Raw genomic sequence first — 25,434 nt, 5'->3', positions numbered from 1 at the left:
GATTCTGCTGCGGATCCACATCGGTTTTGGTCCTGCGGTGCGGTGTACAGTACCATTAAGATCAATGGAAAATGAAAACCGCAGTGCAGACTTTTCCACGCGGATTTGCTGCGGTTTCAAAACCGCAGCATGTCAATTCTTTGTGCGGATTCCGCAGCGTTTTAGCACCTGCTCCATGACAGGTGTCAAACCGCAGGGGAAAACCGCACGCTTAACTGCAGAAAAACCGCAGGTCTTTTGACCTGCGGAATTAGGGTACCGATACACTTAGCGATGCACCAGCGATCCCGACAAAGATATGGATCGCTGGTGCATCGCTAAGTGGCCGCTAGTGAGCTGCCACAAAGGCAGATCTCACCAGCGACATTGCAGGGGTCGGGGGTCGCTACTTACCTGTCAGACGCGGCGATCCTGACGTCCTCCCGCCCGCGTCGCCACAGGAAGCGAGAAATGGTCCAGGACCTACTCGCGCGACCAGCGATGAGCAGCGGGGGAGCCGGTTGGAGGTAAGTATCAGACATAGCGATATCGCTGCTACGTCACAAAATCGGTGACGTTACAGCGATATTGCTAGCGATATCGCAATGTGTAATGGGCTTTTTACCTGTGGTTTTTGACAAATCCGAGCGGAAAAATCCTCAGGACAATCTGCAGCGTGTGCACACACCCTAACAGGCCAAGTTACATGTTAACATAGGAACCCTTCTTTGATATCACCTTCACAATTCTTGCATCCATTGAACTTGTGAGTTTTTGGAGAGTTTCTGCTTGTATTTCTTTGCATGAAGTCAGAATATCCTCCCAGAGTTGCTGTTTTGATGTGAACTGCCTCCCACCCTCAGATCTTTTGCTTGATGATACTCCAAAGGTTCTCTATAGGGTTGAGGTCAGGGGAAGATGTGGCTACACCATGAGTTTATCTCCTTTTATGCCCATAGCAACCAATGACTCAAAGGTATTCTTTGCAGCATGAGATGGTGCATTATCATGCATGAAGATGATTTTGCTCCTGAAGGCACATTTCTGCTTTTTATACCATGGTATAAAGTTGTCAGTCAAACTCTATATACTTTGCAGAGGTCACCTTCAGGAACCTTAAAGGGCAGCTGTTTCCCCATGATCCCGGCCCAATACATGACCCTCCACCTCCTTGCTGACGTCGCAGCCTTGTTGGGACATGGTGGCCATCCACCAACCATCCACTACTCCATCAATCTGGACCATCCAGGGTTGCTCGACACTCATCAGTAAACAAGACTGTTTGAAAATTAGTCTTCATGTATGTCTGGGCCCATTGTAACCATTTCTGCTTGTGAGCACTGTTTAGGGGTGGCCGAATAGTAGGTTTATTCATCACAGCAAGCCTTTGAAGGATCCTACACCTTGAAGTTTGAGGGAGTTCAGAGGCACCAGCAGCTTCAAATATCTGTTTACTGGTTTGTAATAGCTTTTTAGCAGCTGCTCTCTTAATCCGATGAACTTGCCTGGCAGAAACCTTCCTCATTCTGCCTTTATCAGCACGAACACGTCTGTGCTCAGAATCAGCCACAAATCTCTTAACAGTACGATGATCACGCTAAGTTTTCGGGAAATATTTAATGTTTTCATCCCTTGACCAAGGCATTGCACTATTTGATGCTTTTCGGAAGTAGAGAGATCCTTTTTCTTTCCCATGTTACTTGAAAACTGTGGCCTGCTCAGTAGTGTGGAACATCCAGTTTTACTTTTTTTGGGGCTCACATGGCAAACTAATTATCACAGGTATCTGAGATTGATTTCAATGATCCAAAGAACCCTGAGACACAATACCATCAATAGGTGTCATTAAAACAAAAAAAAACTCTGACATTTAAAAACAATTTGCATAATAATTTGGAACATGGTGTATATATGAGTTTCACTTTTTGTATTGAAGAACTGAAATAAATTAACTGTTTGATGATATTCTAATTTTGTGAGATGCATCTGTACTTGTAACTGTTTGTGTTGTAAATGCTAAAAAACGTGTTTAATAAAAATTAACCTGATTCAAAACATGAAATGACACATTGGCTTCTATGAAAGAGTGTTGTGGGCATGCTCTGTGCAGAGGGTCACTGTGCAGGGAGGGGGACGAGGTGAACTGTTTCCTCAACTATTGTGAACAGTGGATTCTGTGTCATCTATATATAAATTACCGTAACTTTCATTTGTAACCTTAACTGAGATGAGATAACTGCAAAGAGATCTCTACAGAACAGGAAGTGTCAGCCCAATATGGGGCTCATTGTGAAAGTGGCAACATTTCAGGATTTTGCATATAGAAAATTATACACAAAAAACCCAGAAGATTCATGAGAAATTATGTTAACATGCATTTCTTAAAAAAAAGGTTTACATATTCTCTTTAAATCGGACAGATATATTGAAGGGCACGGAGGTTCAAATCAAGGCCCAAATACTGCTCCAAGATGACATACAATAAGTTTTGGCAAGCATTTGTCCTCAAAAATGCTATGTGCTCAGTGCTAGTATGTGAATGTGACTTACAGTTCTTATATCTGCATTTTAAAACATATGTAAAGACCATAACCACCCATCATCCAACGAGATATGCTTTCATCTCTTCAATTAGTGTTTATAAATGGTGATCCTCTTACGCCATGAGAAATCTCCCCCTCCTGCACTCTGTTGTGCGCCTCAAACAAAGCTGGCATTATGGAGAGCAAGAGACATGCAAATTAAAAAAAAAAAAAAAAAAAGGTTTCTCATAAACCTGTGCGATACCCAAGCATTTATTTCCCTTGTTCTTATCTAATTCCATGACTACTGCGTTTCTCCCTCTCTGCTTCACTGGACTAATTGAATATCTAAACAAACTAATTAATCACAGGAATTCGTAAAAGACGGACAGGTCTGGAGAGGTGATGTTCATCAAACCCCTCAATTTGTTTTTTAATCCCTGCAGCAATTTATTTGCTGACGACGCACATTTTCCTCCCTTGAAATTTCCTTGCTACGGCCAAGGTTAACTGTATACAGCCTCATTCACTATTTATGATTTTGCATACAGGAGATTTTTTTTTTTTTTCCTACAGTCAGAGAATCCGAGAGCATTAATCAAAAATAATGAATAAAATGATCCGTCTGACAATTCTCATAGCCGCCTAGGTTTCAGGAGAATAACGAACTAACTTTATTAATCAACAGTTCCTGATTAATTGTTACAAAGTGTCATCCATAAATTTTTCTCCATTTTAATAATACTTGCTGAACACTAACAATATCCCCAGTGATTTCAGATTTATTGAGGCCTTGGCACACAGGAGAGGGGTGGCAACGATCTCTACAGATGACATTATGCTAGATGGTACGGCTCTTCAGCGTTACTCTGAGTTATGTTCATGTGACCCCCACTTCTAAACACACCCCGTCTTTTAATATGACCTGCTATGATCCATTCCACCTTTTTTTTGCCTGAGTCTTCAGGTGACAACCTGTCCTACTTTGGAGACAAATTTAAAACCCCATCCTGTGCTTGACTCCTCAGGTCTGCTTTTATGAATGATAAGGTGTACAGGCACTACAACCCATTAAAGATGACAGTTTCACTTTTCTACCCTAATTACTCGTTCCTGCCTATTTGGCATTTTCTTAGAAAAATTTGTTGAATAATGACCGGCATTAAAATGGAGGCTCTTAAGAATTTATATGCAAGGTTTAATTTATCATGTACTTTCCTTATCTGCAAGTAGAATTTATTTCTGTGTCTCTCGCTATGACAGCGTAGTCGTTCTCTTAAGGGTACAGTGTTTTAAAATGGAGCAGTGTTTAATCATAACTCGGGTCAATTTCTCTGCAAATGTACGTTTGTTTATTGCATGTGCTAGCTTGATAGAACATAATCAGTACTAATTACGGTAAATCTGATCAGACTTTTTTTTTTACCCAATTAGGTTTTTTCCATAATTTTAGGTGTCTATGCTGATGTTAATATCACATGTTGGCAGCACTGTACAGTGCTTAGGAAAACCACATGTCCAAACTACACGTGGTGTTACTTCGAAATGCTGTGGTTTTCAGCTGTGTGGCATGAATAGGTGAAGCACAATGAATCCGTGTACAAATAGTGTGGACAGAAAATGTTTTTAAAACTGCGGCAACTGGAAGTAAAATCAAATGCAGCTCTGCCATGCTGCATATTACCCATCATTGTAAACCCTGCAACAAGCCCCTATGACGATGTATAATAATGTAAAGTATAATTTCATCTCTTAAAAACCCAGAGTCCGGAAACTACAGAACATTTTTATAGGCTTCCTTTACAGCTGGTAAGCCAATATGTGAGTAGGATTTGACATGATAACACGTATAAAATATATCAATCAATAACCAGCTATGAACAGGATTACTGCAGTCACTTCCAGTTTACAGATGGTTTTGGCTCGTCTGTCCAGCTTCTCCCAGTTCATAACCAATTGTCTTTACCTGCACTTCGTCTGTTAGTAATCCAGTGTGGTCACATGTGGTCAATTTATCCTCTGTATATCAATCCAGTTATATAGCTTATAGGTAGTTGTTCTTGTGTATCCATAGTTGTTGCTCTATTCTGCGGACATGTTTACCCAACTAGGGTTCATCAGGGTACTATAAGTATTCTCCGAAAAATAGTATGTTACCCATGGAAGGACATGCACTATGTTAAGTGCAGCATACACATGACTCACTGCACCAAGTGTAATTCCCACATAGGCGAACATACTACTTACGGAACTTTTTGGGAGAATACTTGAAGTCCTCTGGTGAAACCTAGTCTGGTGAAATGTGTTAGGGCAAAGAAGCATTCTGATATACCGTATATACTCGAATATAAGCCGAGATTTTCAACCCATTTTTTTGGGCTGAAAGTCCCCCTCTCGGCTTATATTCGAGTCATATACACAAGGGGGTCGGAGGAGGAGGGGGGTGTCAGGTCATACTTACCCGTCCTGGCGCTGTCTCTTCAGCCCCCAGCTTCTCTGCGATCTCCCTTACTTCCTTCAGCGGTCACGTGGTACCGCTCATTAAAACTCATGAATATGCGCATATTCATGAGTTTTAATGAGCGGTACCACGTGACCGCTGAAGGCAGGGAGATCGCGGAGAAGCTGGGGGCTTAAGAGACAGCGCCAGGACGGATAAGTATAGCGATACTCACCTGTCCTGCGTCCATGGCTGCTTGGCACGTCATCTGTCAGTGACGTTCAGATAGCAGAGGGCACGGTGACGTGGTTAGTGCGCGCCGCGCCCCCTGCAGTCTGAACATCACTGACAGATGACGTGCCAGACAGCAGCAAGCAGCCATGGACGCAGGACAGGTGAGTATCTCAGGTGTCAGCAGTGACACCGGCACCTGGCCCCAGCGACGGAGAGGTGAGTATGTCATTTTTTTATTTTTAAATGCAGCAGCAGCACATGGGGCCCATAATCTATGGAGCATCTTATGGGGCAGCATATGGGGGAATAATCTATGGAGCATCTTATGGGGGCAGCATATGGGGGAATAATCTATGGAGCATCTTATGGGGGCAGCATATGGGGGAATAATCTATGGAGCATCTTATGGGGGCAGCATATGGGGGAATAATCTATGGAGCATCTTATGGGGGCAGCATATGGGGGAATAATCTATGGAGGATATTATGGAGGCACCATATGGGGGAATAATCTATGGAGGATATTATGGAGGCACCATATGGGGGCATAATCTATGGAGCATCTTATGGGGGCACCATATGGGGCATAATCTATGGAGCATCTTATGAGGGCAGCATATGGGAGCATAATCTATGGAGCATCTTATGGGGGCAGCATATAGGGGCATAATCTATGGAGCTTCTTATGGGGCAGCATATGGGGGCATAATCTATGGAGCATCTTATGGGGGCATAATCTATGGAGCATCTTATGGGGGCATAATCTATGGAGCATCTTTCCCACCCTAGGCTTATACTCGACTCAATAAGCTTTCCCAGTTTTTTGTGGCAAAATTAGGGGGGGGTCGGATTATACTTCGGTCGGCTTATACTCAAGTATATACAGTAGTTATCTCATAACTTATAGTATAGTTTTGTGCCAAGCTTTTAAAAGATGGATTGAAGCTTATACATTTTAATTAGGGACTTTTTGTAGAATTGAGCTGTGAAAATAAAAAATAAAACCCCTTTTTCCCCACAAAAATGTTGTTTTAGCTCCAATTTTTTTTTTATTTTCACAAGGGTAACAGGAGAAAATTGAACCCAAAATGTGTTGTGCAATTTCTCTTGAGTGCGCCAATACTCCAACATGAGTAAGGCTCTATGCTGAAATGCATAGGATCATCCATGCTACATGCAGCTAACTAATGTTAGCTATGGCCGTCTGCACACTTTAGTTTTTTGGAAGAGAAGATAAAACTGAGGAGAAAGAGCGCAATAGGGTCTTATCTGGGTAACAGATGAAATAAATTCAGGGAATCTACTCACCTTTTCCAAGATAGTTTAAAGCATGTAGATCAATGTCAGCCTGCTGCACGCCCGAGGTTCACGTCCGTGACCACAGATAAAGATCCTTTTGGATAAATTATTAGGCTTATTGTGCGCTGCTGAGACCAAGATAAAGTCACCACATGAGAAACTTTTTAACTCTTTATTCCCAACGCGTTTCAAAGTGGAATATCACTTCTTCTTCAGGGGATGACATAGAGTGACTCTATGTCATCCCCTGAAGAAGAAGTGATATTCCACTTTGAAACGCGTTGGGAATAAAGAGTTAAAAAGTTTCTCATGTGGTGACTTTATCTTGGTCTCAGCAGCGCACAATAAGCCTAATAATTTATCCAAAAGGCACTTTAGTTTTTTAAAATGTGTTCAAAATAAAAAAAAAATTCTGAAATTTTAAATTAAAGAAATACTTGCTTTTTCGAGCACTGGATCCACCATTTTTTATTTGATATTCCTGCCTAGGAATATCCGTGCGCTGGGTGTGGACCCATAGGTTTTACTCATAACAAGGCAAATAATGAGCAAAGCTGAACGAAGTTGCATGGAGCATTTCCTTACATCTCTCAGGAATAAGGTAATCCCAACTAAGCTACACTGGGTTACAGTCCAATACGGTACAAGCAGCCAGGAGACCATCTCTACACTGAGGGGACAACTCCAGGGTCTGCAGTATAACTGGTTTCCCTACGGAGGAATGCACAGATGAGTTTTACAAGGATTAATCACACTGTGAGATGCCCATGCCTACCATCTGGTTTTCCAGCAGACTGCTCTGAAATATACAAGTTGCCATAGAGGATCCTCTGAATGAGTGAGCTGAAAATTTTTTAATTTTTTTTCTTCTCTTTTGCTACAATACTCCAACTTGGGTGAAAAGCTACTTTTGAGGCACAGTACAAAGATAAGGGAAGAGCCATATTGTGCTGGAATGGTTTGAGGGTGTCATGTCGCACTGGCAGAGCCCATGAAGTGTCAGGACAGCAGAAACTCCCCATAAGTGACCTCATTTTACAAACTACACCCCCAAATGAATTAATCTAGTGGTGCAGTTAACATATTGACACCACATGTGCGTTTTTATCCCATTGGGCGGTGAAGAAAGAATAATAACATTTTTACCACAAGGGCAAATACTGCACCAAAATTTGACAATTTCTACTGAATGTAGAAATACCCCATGTGGCTGTACAGTACTGCTTAGCCAAATGGAAAGACTCGAGAGGGACGGAGCACTATTTGCCTTCTGAAGCACAAATTTTCCTAGAATCGTTTGCAGACTCCATATACTGAGCCCCTAAGTCCTAGAAGAGTTGAATCCCACTCAAGTGACCCAATTTTGGAAATTATACCCCTTTAGGAATTTATATACAGCTGTAGTGATGATTTGACCTCATGGGTGTTTTCCAGAAACAAGCAGCTGTGAAGGTTGCTGAGTGAAAATTGCAAATCTGCTACTATAGTGCCTGCACATTGTAGTGCCCAGTTTGTGCTTCTGGAGATTTACACCCATAAAGTAGGTGAGTTCTCATTGCTACAGAAATGTCATACATGCGGATGCTAAATGTGCTTTTTAAGCACACTGTTCAGCTCAGGAAGGAGGAGGCAGATTTGGGAGCACAGAATTTTCTTAATTTCTTTTGCTGGATGAGGAGCCATTTTACTTTTCCAGAATTTTTGCACTACCAGGAACATGAAAGCCCCCTATATTTCCGTTGACAGATGACGGATCTGAGTGGGAACTTGCTTTTTTTGTGGATTGAGTTGAAGCTTTTATTGGAAACATTTTACATATCATTTGGATCACATTTATCCTCTACACCGAGCACTTACATCAGGGTTTCCATCTAAATCTTCAAATGACGTGATTCAGATGAAACTCATAGAATCATAGAATGGTAGAGTTGGAAGGCACCTCCTTAGTCATCTGGTCCAACCGCCTGCTCAACGCAGGATTCACTAAATCCCTTGGGAATGGATCCCTCGGGATCCATTCCCTAGAATGAGACAGCATAGTTACTCTGGACTCTGGCTCGAACACCACAGGTATGCCATAGGGACTGGACCAGATCTGACATGAACGGAGTGCCTTGATCCGATATTTCACTAGGAAACCCTACCCGGTTAAAGATGGTAACAAGGGCCTCGGTTACCTTTACTGTTGTAATACTGGACAGGCCACAGCTTCAGGATACCAAGTGGCATAGTCCACCCACTGTCAGGATATATTTTTTCCCTGACCGGCTGGGGTGGGCCAGAGGACCTATGATGTCGACAGCTACACATTGAAATGGTTCTTCAATTATGGGCAGAGATTGCAGGGGTACCTTATGTTGAGCTCCTGGATGCCGCATTCACTGGCACACATCACAGGTGTGGCAATAATGGGCTACAGACTGCGAGATGCCAGGCCAGTAAAAACTTTAGGCGAGTCTCTTTTCAGTCCTTTTCCTCCCTTGATGTCCAGCCAAGGGGATGTCATGGGCCAGTTGAAGTAGCTGTGCCCTGTACTTCTGAGGGACAATGAGTTGCCTGGTCGTAGCGTCAGGGTTGCCCTTGTCATTGACCTTTGTTACACGATAATACAGTCTGTTTTCTCGAGTGAATCCATCCCCATTATCTCCCATGTTCCCAGTTTCTGCCTTTCGCCTAAGGGCTGCTAAGGTAGTGTCACCCTCTATTTCTCCTCTCTGTCCCAAGACTCTCCCAATGTAGTAGCAGCGAACGTATTGCTTACCAACTCTGATGCGGATCGTGGTGGTTGCTCCCCAGTGAGGTCCGGATGACGTAGTGCTTGAAGAGCCTGTAGTTGGGTGACTGCTCCCACAAATTGACACTAACTCCCCAATGTCGTTCCCAAGGAGGATATCTGCAGGAAGTCCTCCCATAACTCCAATCCAACAGTTTTTCTCCACAACCATGATCCAAACACACAGAAGCTTGCTGTATATATTTGCGGGCACCCCCGCCAGGACAATGGGAATTCCCGGACCCTGGTGAATTGCCTAGGGTCGAGCCACACGGGGGTCAGCGATAGTCAGGAAAGCCCCCGTGTCTCTAAATCCTGACACTTTGTATCCGTCAATTAAGACATCCTGCCGGTGGCGTTGCCGTTGCTCTGGGTAGCTAAAGGACAAAGGCCGGAGTCCGTACACTCCAGGAGGGGTATCTATGGTGCCGTGGTCGGTGGTCCACTCTGGTGGGGGTGGTGGTAGCTCTTCCTCAGGCAGGATGTAGTGCACAAGATGCACAGGACGAGGTGGAGCTGTGTGGGGCTCCCTCCAAATTCTTGAGGGATAGCCAAACTGCATATGTCCAGGTTGCCCACACCCATAACATTTCCTCTCTGTGATACCCCCAGGTCATGGTCAGAACTGTTGGGGCCCAGGATTGTGAGGCGTGATTGTCATCGGCTTGCGACTTGATGGAAGGGCAGATATAACTGGAGGGGGACGGGGTGCAGGAACAGGCCGTGGTTCATTGTCCAGAAGCCTCCTCCATTGCGGTCGGATAGTAAGGGCTTCATCGGCCAGGGCTGCAGCTATACCCACGGTACAGGGCGTGCGCTCCCGGACCCATTCCCGTACCTCTGCGGGGCACTTGGCAAGAAATTGTTCTATAAGGAACGCCTGTATAACATCTTCCACAGTAAAGGTGTTTTCTGCTTCCAGCCATCTCCTACATGCCTGAGACATCTTATGTGCATCCTAAACAATCCCCCCGTGGTGCATGGGAGGTCTCGGAACGTGGCTCTATATGAGTCTGAGGTGATAGCATGGTAATCCAGGATAGTCAGCTTTACAGTGTTATAATTCAGATTGCGCTGTGAGTCAATGGTTCGGTAAGCCTCCGGCATGCTTCCGTTCAGGAGTCCCTCTAACAAACGCATCAAGCCAGAGTGGGGCACTTCCATCACAGCACAATGCTGCTCAAAGTCCTTGAAGAACCCCTCCACATCTCCAGACGCCTCATCAAATGGCTTTAACTCTGTCCGGGTGATCCGTATAGGCTCTTAGGCTTATTATAGTTAAAACTAAAAGGTCCATAAACAATCCACCACACTGAGGATACAATAGTCCAGAACATGAATGTAGTTCAGTAACAGGATGAATGTCCAAGGAAATGAGAGTCCAATAATCCAGCAGAGGATAAAATGGGTCCATATGTTTCTCCTTCTCTCTGACGTGCTGTTTTCACAAGATCATCAGCACCCTGGGTCTGACTTGTACAGCTCCTGTCCAACCCCAGCCCCCTCCTTATGCCCACGGGTAGTCAGACATGATAATACGTGTCAAGCTCTGCTACATCTACATGGCAGGCTGCACTATTGCATGATGCGACTACACAGCCTGCCATCCAGCAGAGACACTGAGCTGCATGTTCTTGCTCAGTGCCTTGCAGTGAACTCCTTTCACCTCACTGACATCACCACGAGCGCGAGAAAGTTCTCACACTTACGGTGCCATCAGAAAGGTCCTGGGAGTTCACAGCCAAAGAACTCAGCTCAACTCACTGACGTCAGCGCAAGTGCCGTTAGAACTTTTCCCAAGTGTGAGTATATATCTGTGAGCTAATATTAATAGCCTGGGAAGCTCCATGGGTATTACTTCCTTCCCAGGCTGTAAATATCTGCCCTCTTTCCCTTTACTGTTAACTAAAATGTCCCCCCCCCCCCCCCCCCGAAAGCAATTCATTTACTCAAAAAAAAAACATGTACAATAAACTACACACAAAACACTCATTATATATCTCACTCACATTTATATGTATTTTTTCTTGGAAATCTATGTGTAAATTACATAGAAAATTGCTCTATGTAAAAGCTCAAGTTAAAAATCGCATTGCAATCAGATAGCATCTGATTTAAATGTAAATGCGAAGTGTTAAAAATCAGATTGTATTCACATGAAAATCACATGACACTTGGACGACACTCGTCCCACTTTTCTGGGCTAAAATAGGGCCTTTTTTATGGTGAAGGGTATGAGCCTTTAGAGGTTAAACAGCTGTGAGGCAGTGTGGGCACCGTGTTATTTCATCATCAAGTGAAAAATGTGGTTGCTGTATCACTACTGAATTATCATTGTTTTTATGACTTATACTTGTATGTTTCTCCTCCTTTAAATAAAATTTATACTCACCTCCAGTGCCGTTCCAGTGGCTCAGCCAGTGCTGTTTGGGCACTGAAATCGCAAGACATAATGTGTCGTGAACCCCTGGAGAGTGAATGCCAGCATGGCTTGAACGGCATCAACACCGGAGGGGAGCATAACTGTTTTAATTTTACTGGGGGTAAACATGCTGTGTGAGAAGCTATTGTCCAAGTAGTGGACAAACCCTTTATGATTGATAATATGTTGACCAATTTTGAAAATCACAAGAATATGCAAAAATTGTCACTGCCCTCTATGCAGGGAAGATAATCAAAATTGAACTATTGTCAGGACTCAAACCGAGCAGTTCATGTGCACCAGGCGGCAGCTCTTCCCTCTGAGCTATTCAGCTTGCTGGACAATTCCTTGCTAACCAAGGTACTAGTACCTGTGTTGTTTCTGATTGGCTCCACCCTGATTAAACACCCTACTTACACCTGGTATTCCACTTCCTTCGTTGCGAGATTACTGAGCTCCCAACCTTTAGTCAACCATCCTTTCAGCTGCTCCTTCATGCCAAAATTATACTTCTGCTTCCATGTACTGACCCCTGGCTATTCCTGACTATGCTACCTGTTGATGCTTTAACTACATTGCTTCTCCTGTGTACCAACCCTTTGGCTATTCCTGACTAAGCTAACTGACTAAGCTAACTGACGAAACTCACCCTAGTGGTTCAATACCACTACGCCAACCCAGGTCACTTCAAAGCTATTGTGGACTGTTTCTATTAATGCGATGTCATTTTTATTATTGTCTGGTTACTAAATTTAAGAAACTGAACTGGTTTCTACAGAAGTGGATCCTAAAATGGGTGCCAACAAAGCTTATATATGTATTTAAGAAATCTGTGGATGTAAAGACACAATATGTTAATATGTCATGTTTTAATCAGTATACACCAGGTCTATGGAGTTGAAATTCAGAGAGTTAGGCTAGTTTCACACTAGCGTTGAGAAAAAAAGACGACTGAGGGACGATCTAATAACCATGTATAAGTATATAAGGGGACAATACAAATATCTCTCCGAGAATCTGTTTATACCAAGGAAGGTGACGGTCACAAGGGGGCATTCTCTGCGTATGGAGGAGAAAAGGTTTTTCCACCAACATAGAAGAGGATTCTTTACTGTTAGGGGCAGTGAGAATCTGGAATTCCCTGCCTGAGGAGGTGGTGATGGCGAACTCAGTCGAAGGGTTCAAGAGAGGCCTGGATGTCTTCCTGGAGCGCAACAATATTGTATCTTACAGTTATTGTTAGGTTCTTTAGAAGGAAGTAGATCTGGGGATTTATTCTGACAGAATTATAAAGGCTGAATTGGATGGACTTATGTCTTTTTTCGGCCTTACTATGTTAAGCTCGTCGTGAAACTCCTCCCCTGCCACGCCTCCTCCGATCAGCTCCACTATGGGCGCATGACATTGCATGCGACCTGCGTACCCTATCTTTAGCATTGGGTACACAGGCATGCTTTTGCTGGCGAAAGCGTCCTTTTGACGATGTGCCAACCTGCGCCAAACGCATCGTGTTGCATTTTGGTGGCGCACCGTCAAAAGTACGAATGCATCGGCAAAAGCATACCTGCGCAGGGCGGGCGTACACAATGCTAAAGATAGGGTACGCAGGTCGCATGCAGCGTCATGTGCCCATAGGCGGGGATGACCAGAGGAGGCGCGGCAGGGGGTGGAGCTTCATGGCGAGCGTGCGCTGCGCCTCAAAACGCTAGTGTGAATCTAGCCTTAGAGCTTGTTTTACGTGGCATAAGTAGACTTGTATTGATCGAGACTCCAGCTTTAAATCAAATTAACTATATTAACAGATAATATCAACCATCATAAGAATTTAGAAATAAATATGTAGACATGTTAATATAAACATACGTTATGCATTTTTATCAATTTAAAACCTCCGTTTAAATATTTTAAAAAAATCTACAGCTCCTCTGTACCCATGCCTCTTTTTCATGGCCATTCATTGACTTTATATTCTCAAGTAAATTAAACCAATTAATTTCCTTTGTTGCGAATGTATTTGTCCCTTATTTTAGCTAGAGAGATTCTTCGAAAGAAAAGCTGGGCGAGTATCTGCATTATACCGAACCCATTCGATTAATCTGCATCTTTGTGTTTTACATTCTCCAGCGAATAGATAACTATTTTTAAACACACTGTCTAGCTAAAGTGTGAAGAGCTTCAATCTTCCCTGCATCCATCAGGAGTCCTATTATTTAGAATCTGAGTGTACCTAAGGGTGAGTTTTGCATGTTTGTTTTATTACCTGTGCACATCCATATATTATCCACTTTACTCTCCTTTTAAATGCTGAATTTACAATCCTGTAGCTGGAGTTCCACATCATCTTCAAACTTCTGTGGATATTAAACTTCCAGGTACTGTCCCAAGAAATTTACCATTACGTAAAACTTTAGATACAAACTATCGAGAGGGCCAATAACTGTGGGGATAAATTATAATAATACATCTTTGTTTTCTAAACTGCATCAATCTCTACGCAAAGTTGTAAACTGATAAAGATATCCAGGAAAGTGTCTGTTGCTTCAATGTAAAGATTTTAGTTTAATTGGCCCCAGAAGAATAAAATGCTGTCTGGTCTCAACATTACAAATATTCTGTGACGTAAGCCATTTGTTGTAGAGGGACACAAGTGCAGAAATGTTTTATAATAAGCGGTGTACACACATCACAACTCACTGAGACCAGTTCAGACAACTATAATTTAATGTGTAAGGCCAGCTTATCCAGCCAAAGTTCAACGCTGTACCTTTTTTTTTCTTGCCTGTATTATTCTTCTAATTGCTCGACCTTGTTCTCCCCTATGTTCAATGTTTGACCCGATTCTCCTTTTGTGTGTTCAATGCTTGGTCTTGCTCACTTCTATATATGTTCAATGCCCTCCTTGTTTTCCTTCTATGTTCACTGTTAGGCCTAGTTTTCCTCTCTGTACAATGTACAATGCTCAATCGCATCTCCCTATTTCTATGTAAGGTCTCATTTTCTACTATGCTCATTGCCTGGCCTTGTTTATTTCTATGTTCAATTCTCGGCCTCATTTTCTTCCAAGTTCAACACCCAGTTGAGTTTTCCTCTATCTCCATTGCCTAGCCTGTTTTTTTCCTATGTTCAATGTCTGGTCTAGTTTTCTTCTATGTTTAACGCTCTGTGTCATTTTCCTCTATGTTAAATGCCTGGCCTCATATTCCTCTATGTTTACTGCCCGGCCTCGTTTTCCTCTATGTTCAATTCCCTGCATAGTTTTTTCTCTATTTTCAATATCTGGCCTGTTTTTCAACTATGTTCAATGCCCTGGGTTGTTTTCCTCTATGTTCAATGTCTGGCCTCATTTTCTTCTATGTTCAGTGCCCCGTATCGTTTTCCTATATCTCCAGTGCCCTGCCTCGTTTTCTTCTATGTTGAGTGCCCAGCTTGGTTTTCCAGTATGTTCAACACCAGGCCTCATTTTCCTCTATGTTCAATGCCCTGTGTCATTCTCTTCTATGTTCAGCCTGGTTTTCCTCTATGTACAATGCCAGGCCTTGTTTTCCTCTATGTGCAATGCCTGGCCTAGTTTTCCTCTACGTACAATGCCCCATCTCGTCTTCCTCTACTTGCAATGCCCAGCCTCGTCTTCTTCTATGTGCAATGCTCCTTTTCCTCTCTGTCCAATGTCTGGCATCTTCTATGTTCATTTTCATTTATATCTATGCTCAAACTCCTCTATATTCAGCCTCATTTCCTGCATGTTGAATGGTCAATCTCATTTCCCTCTCACGATGCTCAATATTTTATCACTCATTTTGCTCTATGTTCAATGCTTAGCCTCGTTTTCCTCTATTATCAACGCTTGGGCTCATTTTCCTCCACGTTGAATGCTCATACTTGGTTTCCTATATGTTCAATATTTGGCACTGTTTATCCTCAACATTCAAATGTTTAAATTAATTTGCCTCTTTCTATGCTCAATATTCATCCTCATTTCCCTCCATTTTCAATGCTGAGGGGTGTATTTTCCATGATGTTGGCTGCCTCCAACAGAAGGCTATAACGTGACACTTTAGAAGCGTGTTTGCCGACTCAGACAGAAGGCTATGATGTATGACACTTTATGCACAAAGTGAAAACATTGCTATTAAGCTCCAACTGAAAAAAGGACAGTATTTTGAAGTATGCAGGGTCAATGGGGGCCTCAAAGTATATGCTGGAAGCTTTCATATCTTCTACCCATGTGCAATCAAATCTGGGATGCGAGAAAACTTCTTTAAAATCCATATAACTTACTAGTAAAGTAAATGTTACAATAACTGTTGATGCAGACATGTTGTTTTCTCCTTTGGTGTATGCCTATTAAAATTAGATATGCACCAGAACCGATGCAGAAATCTAATAAAAATTTTTTTTTTATTTCATTGCAATAAAATCATAACCAATACTCAAACTTTTTAGTAATTACTTGTTGATGACCTATTGACAAAGCATTTTAGTTCTTAAAACTGGACTATTCTATCAGCATCTTTAACATCAGCACACAAAAATCGAAAATTGCACTTGCACTGCATGGGTCCAAAGAAAAGAAAATTATAGGCCATTGTGATTTTCTATGGAGAGAATAATTGACTGTAGTTTTGATAAGAAAGCAAAATAAAATAACGTATATGTATCTGGGCTGCAGGCAATAACAGCTGAGGTTTCAGACGACAAGCTTTTATAAATTGTTGTGTTCAAGCGATACAAAGAACTGAAAATACACGTATCCGTCTCAATGAAAAATGGCACATGTGACAACAGAAATCAGTGTCAATCAAAGTGACAAGTGACGATTCAAGCAGAGAATATTAACAGCAGATTGCTGAGAATTTCATGCGTGCTTTGTGTTTTAATCACTGTCATTATTAATTCTCCGGAAATCCATTCAAATTGGAGTAAATGAGTTATAAGTCATTAGCAGCTGCTTTTGTTTTATGTAATTGGCAATTGAGATCTACAGATCAAACAATATTTTTATTTCCAATGTAGGGATGATTACCTTTGTGTCGAGCTAACATGATGTGCTGTATCAGGTTATTAGATCCAGACACTGTCAGTAATGTACAATTTCTGATCATGAATTATTTGGAAAAAGTGAGTCCTGTTACTACAGGTCAAAAGTTTTAAGAGCCGAATTCTGTTAGTTTCTTGTATACGAAACACAATACTGACTTATGTGGGGACAAATACTCACCTCTAGACATCTAGCATACTTAAAAAAATTGTATCACTATAACCAAACTAAAAACTTACCGTATATACTCTTGTATAAGCCGAGATTTTCAGCCCATTTTTGGAGGCTGAAAGTCCCCCTCTCGGCTTATACACGAGTCATATACCTGGGGAGCAGCGGGGGTGTCAGAGATCATATACTAACCCCCCCTGATGCGTCTCTGCAGCGCCCCCGCTTCTCCCACAGTCTCCCTTCATTCCTTCCAAGTGAAAAGTAACTTGGCACTCAACTTAAGGGTCCATAGAAAAATTTTTTATTATGCAGTCTGCAAAACGTTTCGGCCTACATGGTCTTCATCAGTCCGACTGCTTAAAAGTATTGTGGAGAAATGGGGAACAAGTGTGAGTTCTTACTGTAATGGAAGACTTGTAGGTGAGCCATCAGGACCCCTAGTATCATATATTAATTCAGAATAGTTGTAGAAAGAACCTGTTTCGTTGAAAAGGAGGCTTGTTACCAGTTTCTCTGTAGTTCTATTAGTTGCTGTGTGACAGTATAGCAGGTCCTTATGAGGCATGGGAGGTCAGTGGTGATGGGCGTTAGGCTGGACGCGGTTTCCGCCTCTTGTCTCCTGATGCCCATCACCACTGACCTCCCATGCCTCATAAGGACCTGCTATACTGTCACACGGCAACTAATATAACTACAGAGAAACTGGTAACAAGCCTCCTTTTCAACGAAACAGGTTCTTTCTACAACTATTCTGAATTAATGATACTAAGGAGTCGGATAGATAACCAACAAGTCTTCCATTACAGTAAGAACTCACGCTTGTTCCCCATTTTTCCACAATACTTTTAAGCAGTCAGACTGAAGGCCATGTAGGCCGAAACGTTCTGCAGACTGCATAATAAAATTTTCTTCTATGGACCCTTAAGTTGAGTGCCAAGTTACTTTTCACTATTGAGTTTTGGTTTGGGTAACCTACTTGTGCACCCTGCAGTAGGGCCATGCTATATTATACACAATTCCCTTCCTTCCTTCAGCGGTCACGTGGTACCGCTCAAAGTCATAAATATGTGCACATTTATGACTTTAATGAGCGGTACCACATGACCGTTGAAGGAAAGGAGACCGTGGGAGAAGCAAGGGGGGCTGCAGAGACCGCGCCAGGAGGGGGTAAGTATATCCAATTTTCACCTGTCCCCGATCCATCGCTGTCTGCCATGTCCTCTGTCAGTGACGTTTAGGTAGCAGAGGGCGCGATGACGTGGTTAGTGCGCGCCACGCCCTCTACTGCCTGAATAGTCACTGACGGAGGACGCGGCAGAGATGGAACGGGGACAGGTGAATATCTCAGGTGCCGGGTCCTGAGCCAGCGGCGACACCAACACCTGTCCCCCATAGCGGGCCGGTGTCTCCACCTGCTCAGGACCCCACACCTGGTCCCCAGGGACGAGAGGTATGTCATTTTTTTTGAAGCAGCAGCAGCATATGGAGCATAATTTATGGAGCATCTTATGGGGGGCATAATCTATGGAGCATCTTATGGAGCATTTTATGGGACATTATCTATGGAGCATCATATGGGGACATTCTATGGAGCATCTTATGGGGGCTTAATCTATGGAGCACTTTATGGGGGCATAATCTATGGGGCATTTTATGAGGAAAAATCTATGCAGCATCTTATGGGGGCATATTCTATGGAGCAACTTATGGTCGCATAATCTATGGAGCATCTTATGGGGGCGTAATCTATGGAGCATCTTATGGGGCATAATCTATGGAGCATCTTATCGAGCATAAACTATGGAGCATCTTATGGGGCAGCATATGGGGGCATAATCTATGGAGCATCTTATGGGGCATAATCTACGGAGCATATTATGGAGCATCTAATAGGGCTATAACCTTTTTGGAGCAGCATATGGAGCATATTATTCAATGGAGCATCTTATGGGGCCATTGATAACCTTTGTGCAGCATTATATTGGGTCATATTTTGTATGAGCATTTTATGGGGCCCATCATGACCTGTATGGATCATTATATGGGGCTCCTGATTCAGTATGGATATTCAAAAACATTTAACCTACTGATGTGTCAATTAATTTTACTTTTATTGGTATCTATTTTTATTTTTGAAATTTACCAGTAGCTGCTGCTTTTTTCACCCTCGGCTTATACGCAGTTTTTTGTGGCAAAATTTGGGGGGGGGGGGATAGGCTTATACTCGAGTATATACGGTAGCTTTCATTAGAAGAATTTGTGCGAAACTGATTGGTTGTCGAAATTTATGCCAGTCTTTCTAAATGGAACTTGCCAAAATGTCTTTGATTGGTCCCAGAATAATACCATTTAGATAAATAGTGAATTCATCCTAAGTTTTTCTCCCTATTTATTGCTAATTCGGACAACCATTTTAAACAACCATAGCAGTAAATTACAGAGAAAGGACAGAAAAGGTGATGGTGTTAGCCCTTAGGGGTAAGTGCACACGCTGCAGATTCATCTGCGGATTTTTCCGGGCAGATGCGCAGGTAAAGTGACCTGCGGTTTACCTGCGGATTTGCCTATGGTTTTCCCCTGCGGTTTCACACCTGGACAATGGAACAGGTGGCAAACCGCTGAGGAATCTGCAGAAACAATTGACATGCTGCAGAATCCGCAGTGTGTGCACACACCCTTAGACTTCTGCTCATTTTGTAAAATGACAATACAGTGGGAAAATTAAGTATTTGTTACTCTGCCAATTTTATAAGTTCTCCCACCTACAAAGAATAGAGAGGTTTGTAATTGTTATCATAGGTACACTTCAACTGTGAGAGACAGAATCTAAAAATAATTAAAAAAAACACAGAAAATCACACTGCATTATTTTTAAAATTTGAAATGCAATTTATTGCATGAAATAAGTATTTGATCACCTACCCACTAGCAACAATTCTGGCTCTCACAGACCTATTAGTTTTTGTTTTTTTTAAAAAGGCCTCCTACTCTGCATTCCTTACCTGAATTAACTGCAGCTGTTTGAACTCATTACCTGTATAAAAGACAACTGTCCATACACTCAAACACACTCCAACCTCTCCACCATGGCCAAGTCAAAGAGCTAAGGACATCGGGGATAAAATTTTAGACCTGCACAAGGCTGGACTGGGCTACATGACAATAGGCAAGAGGATTGGTGAGAAGGCAACAACTGCTGACACAATTATTAGAAAATTGAAGAAAAGATGACTGTTAATATTCCGGTCTGGAGCTCCATGCAAGATCTTACGTCGAGAGGCAAGGATGATTCTAAGAAAGGTCAGGAATCAGCCATGAGCTATACAGGAGGACTTTATCAATGACCTGAAGAGAGCTGGGACCATAGACTGAACCATTACTGTTAGTAACACTAGACTACACTGTCACAGATTAAAATCTGGCAGGGCACACAAGGTCCCCCTGCTCACGCAAGCACATGTGCAGCCCCGTTTGAAGTTTTCCAATGACCATCTGGATGATCCAAAGGAGGTTTGGGAGAATGTCATGTGGCCAGATGAGACCAAAAAAGAACTTTTTGGTATCAACGCCACTCGCCGTGTTTGAGGAAGAAGGATGAGTACAACACCAAGAACACCATCTCAATCGTTAAGCATGGTGAGGGAAACCACATACTTTGAGGATGCTTTTCTGCAAAGGGGACAGAACAACTGCACCGTATTGAAAAGAGGATGGATGGGGTCATGTATCACAAGATTTTGACCGAAAACTTTATTCCCTCAGTAAGAGAATTGAAGATGGGTCCTGGCTGCTCTTTATGATCCCAACTAGTTTCACCAGATACAAAAGGTCTTTAATAAGTTACCTTATACAGGCTGCTAAGAATATCATTCTTCGACACTGGGAAAGTACTTCTCCACCTACTTTGGAGGAATGGTCCTGTGAAATTGCCCTTCTAAATAGGATGGAACATTTGATTGCCCAATCCCCCACTGACTGTGATAGCTGCTGCAAAACTTGGAGAGACTGGATTGAATTCCAAGATTCCGATGCCTACAGTCTTACATCAGACTGATGGGATCCACCCCTTTCTCCGATGCGTTTCTTCTCTGTCTGGATTTTGCTCCGTGTTGGTTCGCACCTGGTTACACTATGTATGGTTTCCATTGGATTTTAGTAATTTCATAATTGTAACACTGATGGTCTAAAATGTTCCCTCCCCTCCTTTTTCTTCTTATAACTTGATGTTTTATTGGATGATATACTTATATTCTATGATATACTGATATTGTCCTAGTTATTCTTTTCCTTTTGTTGTATTTTGAGATTGAAAATTATTTAACCTTTCAATAAAAATTTAATTTTGAAGATGGGTCCTGGCTGTGTCTTCCAACAATGTCCCAAAACACACAGAGCGAGCAACCAAGGAGTGTTTCTGCAGCAATTATTTCCAAGTCCTGAAGTGGCCAAGCCAGACTCCAGACATGAACCTAATAGAAAATCTTTGGAGGGAGCTGAAATTTAAATGTTGCCCAACGACAGCCCTCAAACAGAAAGGTCTGGAGAAGATCTGCATGGAGGAGTGGGCCAAAATCCCTACTGCATAGTATGCAAACTTGGCCAAGAACTACGGGAAATGTCTGACCTCTAATCGCAAACAAAGGTTTCTATACCAAATATTAAGTTCTGTTTTTCTATGGTATCAAATACTTATTTCTTGCAATACTATGCAAATTAAGTAAAAATCATATGATGATTTTGTGCATTTATTTTTAGATTCTGTCCCTCACAGTTGAAGTGTACCTACAATAAAAAAAGGGAATTAGACCTACCGGTAATTCTGTTTCCTGTAGTCCCTCAGGACAGCACCATGGAGGACGTCCTTCCTTGCCCTATAGTGGGACAGGTTCAGAGAGAGGTTAAAAGGCCCCTCCCACCTCCACCCTCCAGTGTTTTTTCAAAGTACCACCGAGGATGGATGGAAATGGTCTAAACACGCCCTTACAAACGCGTCTGTAAGACCCTTTAGCGGCTCCATCCCCATCTCGAGCCACGATGACCTGATGGATGAACAATCTGCCGATCGATTCCATGCAAGCCTAAAGACAAACATAAGGGAGGGAACTAAGGGTGCTGTCCTGAGGGACTACAGGAAACAGAATTACAGGTAGGTCTAATTACCTTTTTCCCTTACGTCCCTCCGGACAGCACCATGGAGAATACCAAAGCAAAGGTCTCAGGGTGGGTACAGAAGCCCCCAGATCAAAGTTCTAGGTAAGAACCAGGCTAGATCTAGACATTATCTATAAGATGAGAAGAAATATAGATATTGAAAGGGATCTACAAAGGTAATCACCACAGTGAGTGTCTGATATATGTCTATAATGGCCAATTTCAGTATGGATGTGGCAAACAAGATTTGCAGTGGAACAACCTGTTGCACCCCAATACCACTAATGAACCGCAGTGAATTACAGTTATTGTGATAGATACTTATGAACACCGCAGTCACAGAAATAGGATTAAAACCTTATTGCCCAGCAAAAGGTATGGTGATAACCACAGCCATATTACAAAGAGGACTGTACAGACCGTTAATTCGCTGTATGTGCTTATAACACAGGACAGTTCCTTCGTCGGTCCTCCTGGGCTCGGCTTAAATCTTGGCTAGAGACCACCTTACCATACTACAAGGAAACCTGCAGGCCAGAGACCCTGCTCCGCTGGCAGATCAGAGCAATAACAGTACATGGAAAATAGCGGAGTATTGAGACGTATGTACCCTACTCATCCAGGAGGTCCTGTGTATTCTGAATCCTTTACATGTCTAAACCTCAAGAAAGGGTTGGCTATTATTTAAGACTAAGGAAATACTCCATCTGGCAGGTAACTACTCCTGCCACTACCAACATTGGCTTTTCATTAGAAGCATTGAAAGGGAAATGTGGATCCTCACGCCTGTTTTACTGATGTTAGAGACGGGAGTCTGGACTTTGGAACTGAGGAGACTAAGTGTGTGCTTCTATACAAGTCATTAGCCCAGACACTGTAAATGTGTCAACTTATTAATATGTTATATCCTAAAAGGCAATCTTCTTAGAGATATTTATACCCCTGACTGCTATGGTGCGAGGAACCACACTCTTTAACTAGAGGGAAGTAGGTTTCCTCCCATCGCAGAGGGGATTGACTACTGCGAGGCAGATGGGCTATGGGTTCTCGACTGCAAGAGTCATGGATACCGCTTCTTTACCTTAGGAGCCCTGACTCCTGTAAGAGCAGCGAGTATGGGATCCTCTGCCACCTGACGCAGGGCTGCTGAACCGCCACCAGGTACAAATAGTAGTGATGCCACCCCTGGTAAACATAATACAACTGATTTATAGGACAAGAATCTGCCTAACGGGTCTCTATCAAGGAAACCAGTCCGACTGCTCTATGTGGAGTCGGGAAGAATTATTTCCTCCCACCTTATGGGATTTTCTGCACCCAGACTATGTCCACTTAAAGGATGAACCCCAAAGACGTATGTCTCCCTTTAAAAGTTAACTATGAGAGGGACCTGCCTTTAGCCCTCAAGACAGTAACTCACTTTAGAGTTCTGTTCCAAATAGAAGAAATGCTAAGTTACTAGGCCAATTCAAGCATAACTGTTCGACTGGCTAAGTCCAGCTGCCAAGAATGAAGCAACAGAAACTGGGTCTAGGCCCGAAACACAAAGACAAGAGTTGGGGCCTGAGACAAAATGTGAAGTGGTAGGCCAACCATACAAGGTGTGGCCCACAAAAATGCCCAAGTCAGAAGGTCTAAGCCAGAGGCCCAAAGCCACAGCACCCGAGGTATTATGAAGCACAGAGGTATTAGGACCCATAAATGACCCCCTGAGGCGCAGGGGTACCAAAGCCTTATGACGCCATATGATGCACAGAAGCCTTATGCTGTACAGAAGCGCCATGACGCAATATGATGTGCCAAGACACTATGGGGCGCTATGAAGCAATATGATGCATAGAGCCACTATGAAGGCTTATGATGCAATATGATGCACCAAGGGACTATGAAGCTATATGATGCAGTATGACGCACATACACTATAGAGCTCTATGTTGCAGCACAAAGGCACTATGAAGCCACATAGTGGAATACGCTGCACAGAGGTCCCATGATGCGCATGGTGAACAGAGGCACTATGCAGCCCCCTGATGCAGTCTGATGCACAAGGGAACTATGAAGCCACGTGATGTACAAAGGCACTATGAAGCCATATGATGACGTATGATGCACAGAGGTACTATGAAGCACAATGATGCCACGTGAAGTGCAATGATGCAATATGAAGCGCAATGATGCAATATGAGGCACACTGGTGCAATATGAAGCACAATGATGCACAATGATGCAATATGATGCACAATGATGCAATATGATGCACAATGATGCAATATGATGCACCATGATGCAATATGATGCACCATGATACAATATGATGCACCATGATACAATATGATGCACCATGATACAATATGACGCACCATGATGCAATATGATGCACCATGATGCAATATGATGCACCATGATGCAATATGATGCACCATGATGCAATATGATGCACCATGATGCAATATGATGCACAATGATGCAATATGAGGCACAATGATGCAATATGAGGCACAATGATGCAATATGAGGCACAATGATGCAATATGAGGCACAATGATGCAATATGAGGCACAATGATGCACAGAGGCCGTATGGCGCACAGAGGCCGTATGGCGCACAGAGGCCGTATGGCGCACAGAGGCCGTATGGCGCACGGCGGCAACATATGGTGCACGGCAGCAGTATATCGTGCGCAGCGGCCGTGTAGCGTGCCCAGCGGCCATATGTCGTGCCCAGCGGCCATATGTCGTGCCCAGAGGCCATATGTCGTGCACAGAGGCCATATGTCGTGCACAGAGGCCATATGTCGTGCACAGAGGCCATATGTCGTGCACAGAGGCCATATGTCGTGCACAGAGGCCATATGTCGTGCACAGAGGCCATATGTCGTGCACAGCGGCCATATGTCGTGCACAGCGGCCATATGTCGTGCACAGCGGTCATATGTCGTGCACAGCGGCCATATGTCGTGCACAGCGGCCATATATCGTGCACAGCGGCCATATATCGTGCACAGCGATACGATGTTCAGCGGCGATACGATGCACAGAGACAAAACGATGCCCCTATGATGTAATATGATGCACAGATTACGGCCCTGCTTGAAGGTGCCAAACAAGAGGCCAGGTCCCCAGCTACCTCCAAGAGAGCAATCAGAGATCCAGATAAACCTTCGCTCTGAATAGTATATCTCAATTGTCAGACCAGCTCCACCTGAAGGAGCTAATTAATGAGACTCAGGTGGAGAGCAGACTCCCTGGAGACCCTGTGTTGCATTCCACCATGGGTCCAGCCATAAGGCTCTGTGCAGACCTGGTCTGCAACTAACTAAGGTACCATTATGAGATGTAGCTTGGACAAATGGCCTTACTATAGCCTAGAGGTCCAAGGCCTAGCTGCTTATATGTGGAGCATATCT

At 43.1% G+C, this 25,434-nt stretch overlaps 1 protein-coding gene across 25 annotated transcripts in view; it reads right to left on the bottom strand.

The window, feature by feature from the left end:
- TSHZ3 (teashirt zinc finger homeobox 3) overlaps positions 1-25,434 on the bottom strand; it is a 331,665-nt gene that overhangs the window by 247,072 nt on the left and 59,159 nt on the right. Inside the window, exons 1-3 of one of the 25 annotated variants that reach the window (XM_073555012.1) lie at positions 22,038-22,161; positions 21,862-21,955; positions 21,689-21,748 (exon numbers count right to left, since the gene is read on the bottom strand). The exons of 22 other annotated variants lie outside the window; for them this stretch is intronic. The gene's annotated coding sequence lies outside the window, so the exon portion shown is untranslated. Of the gene's footprint in view, positions 1-21,688; positions 21,993-22,037; positions 22,162-25,434 lie in introns of those variants that run through there. 2 more of the 25 variants (XM_073555011.1, XR_012222304.1) reach the window with 2 other exon arrangements.

Source organism: Dendrobates tinctorius, unplaced genomic scaffold (genome assembly GCF_039654945.1).
Source record: "Dendrobates tinctorius isolate UK_male_01 unplaced genomic scaffold, ASM3965494v1 ptg000214l, whole genome shotgun sequence".
Taxonomy (NCBI): Eukaryota; Metazoa; Chordata; class Amphibia; order Anura; family Dendrobatidae; genus Dendrobates; species Dendrobates tinctorius.
Note: the sequence above shows the minus strand (reverse complement) of the source record. Positions and strands in the feature narration are given on the sequence as shown.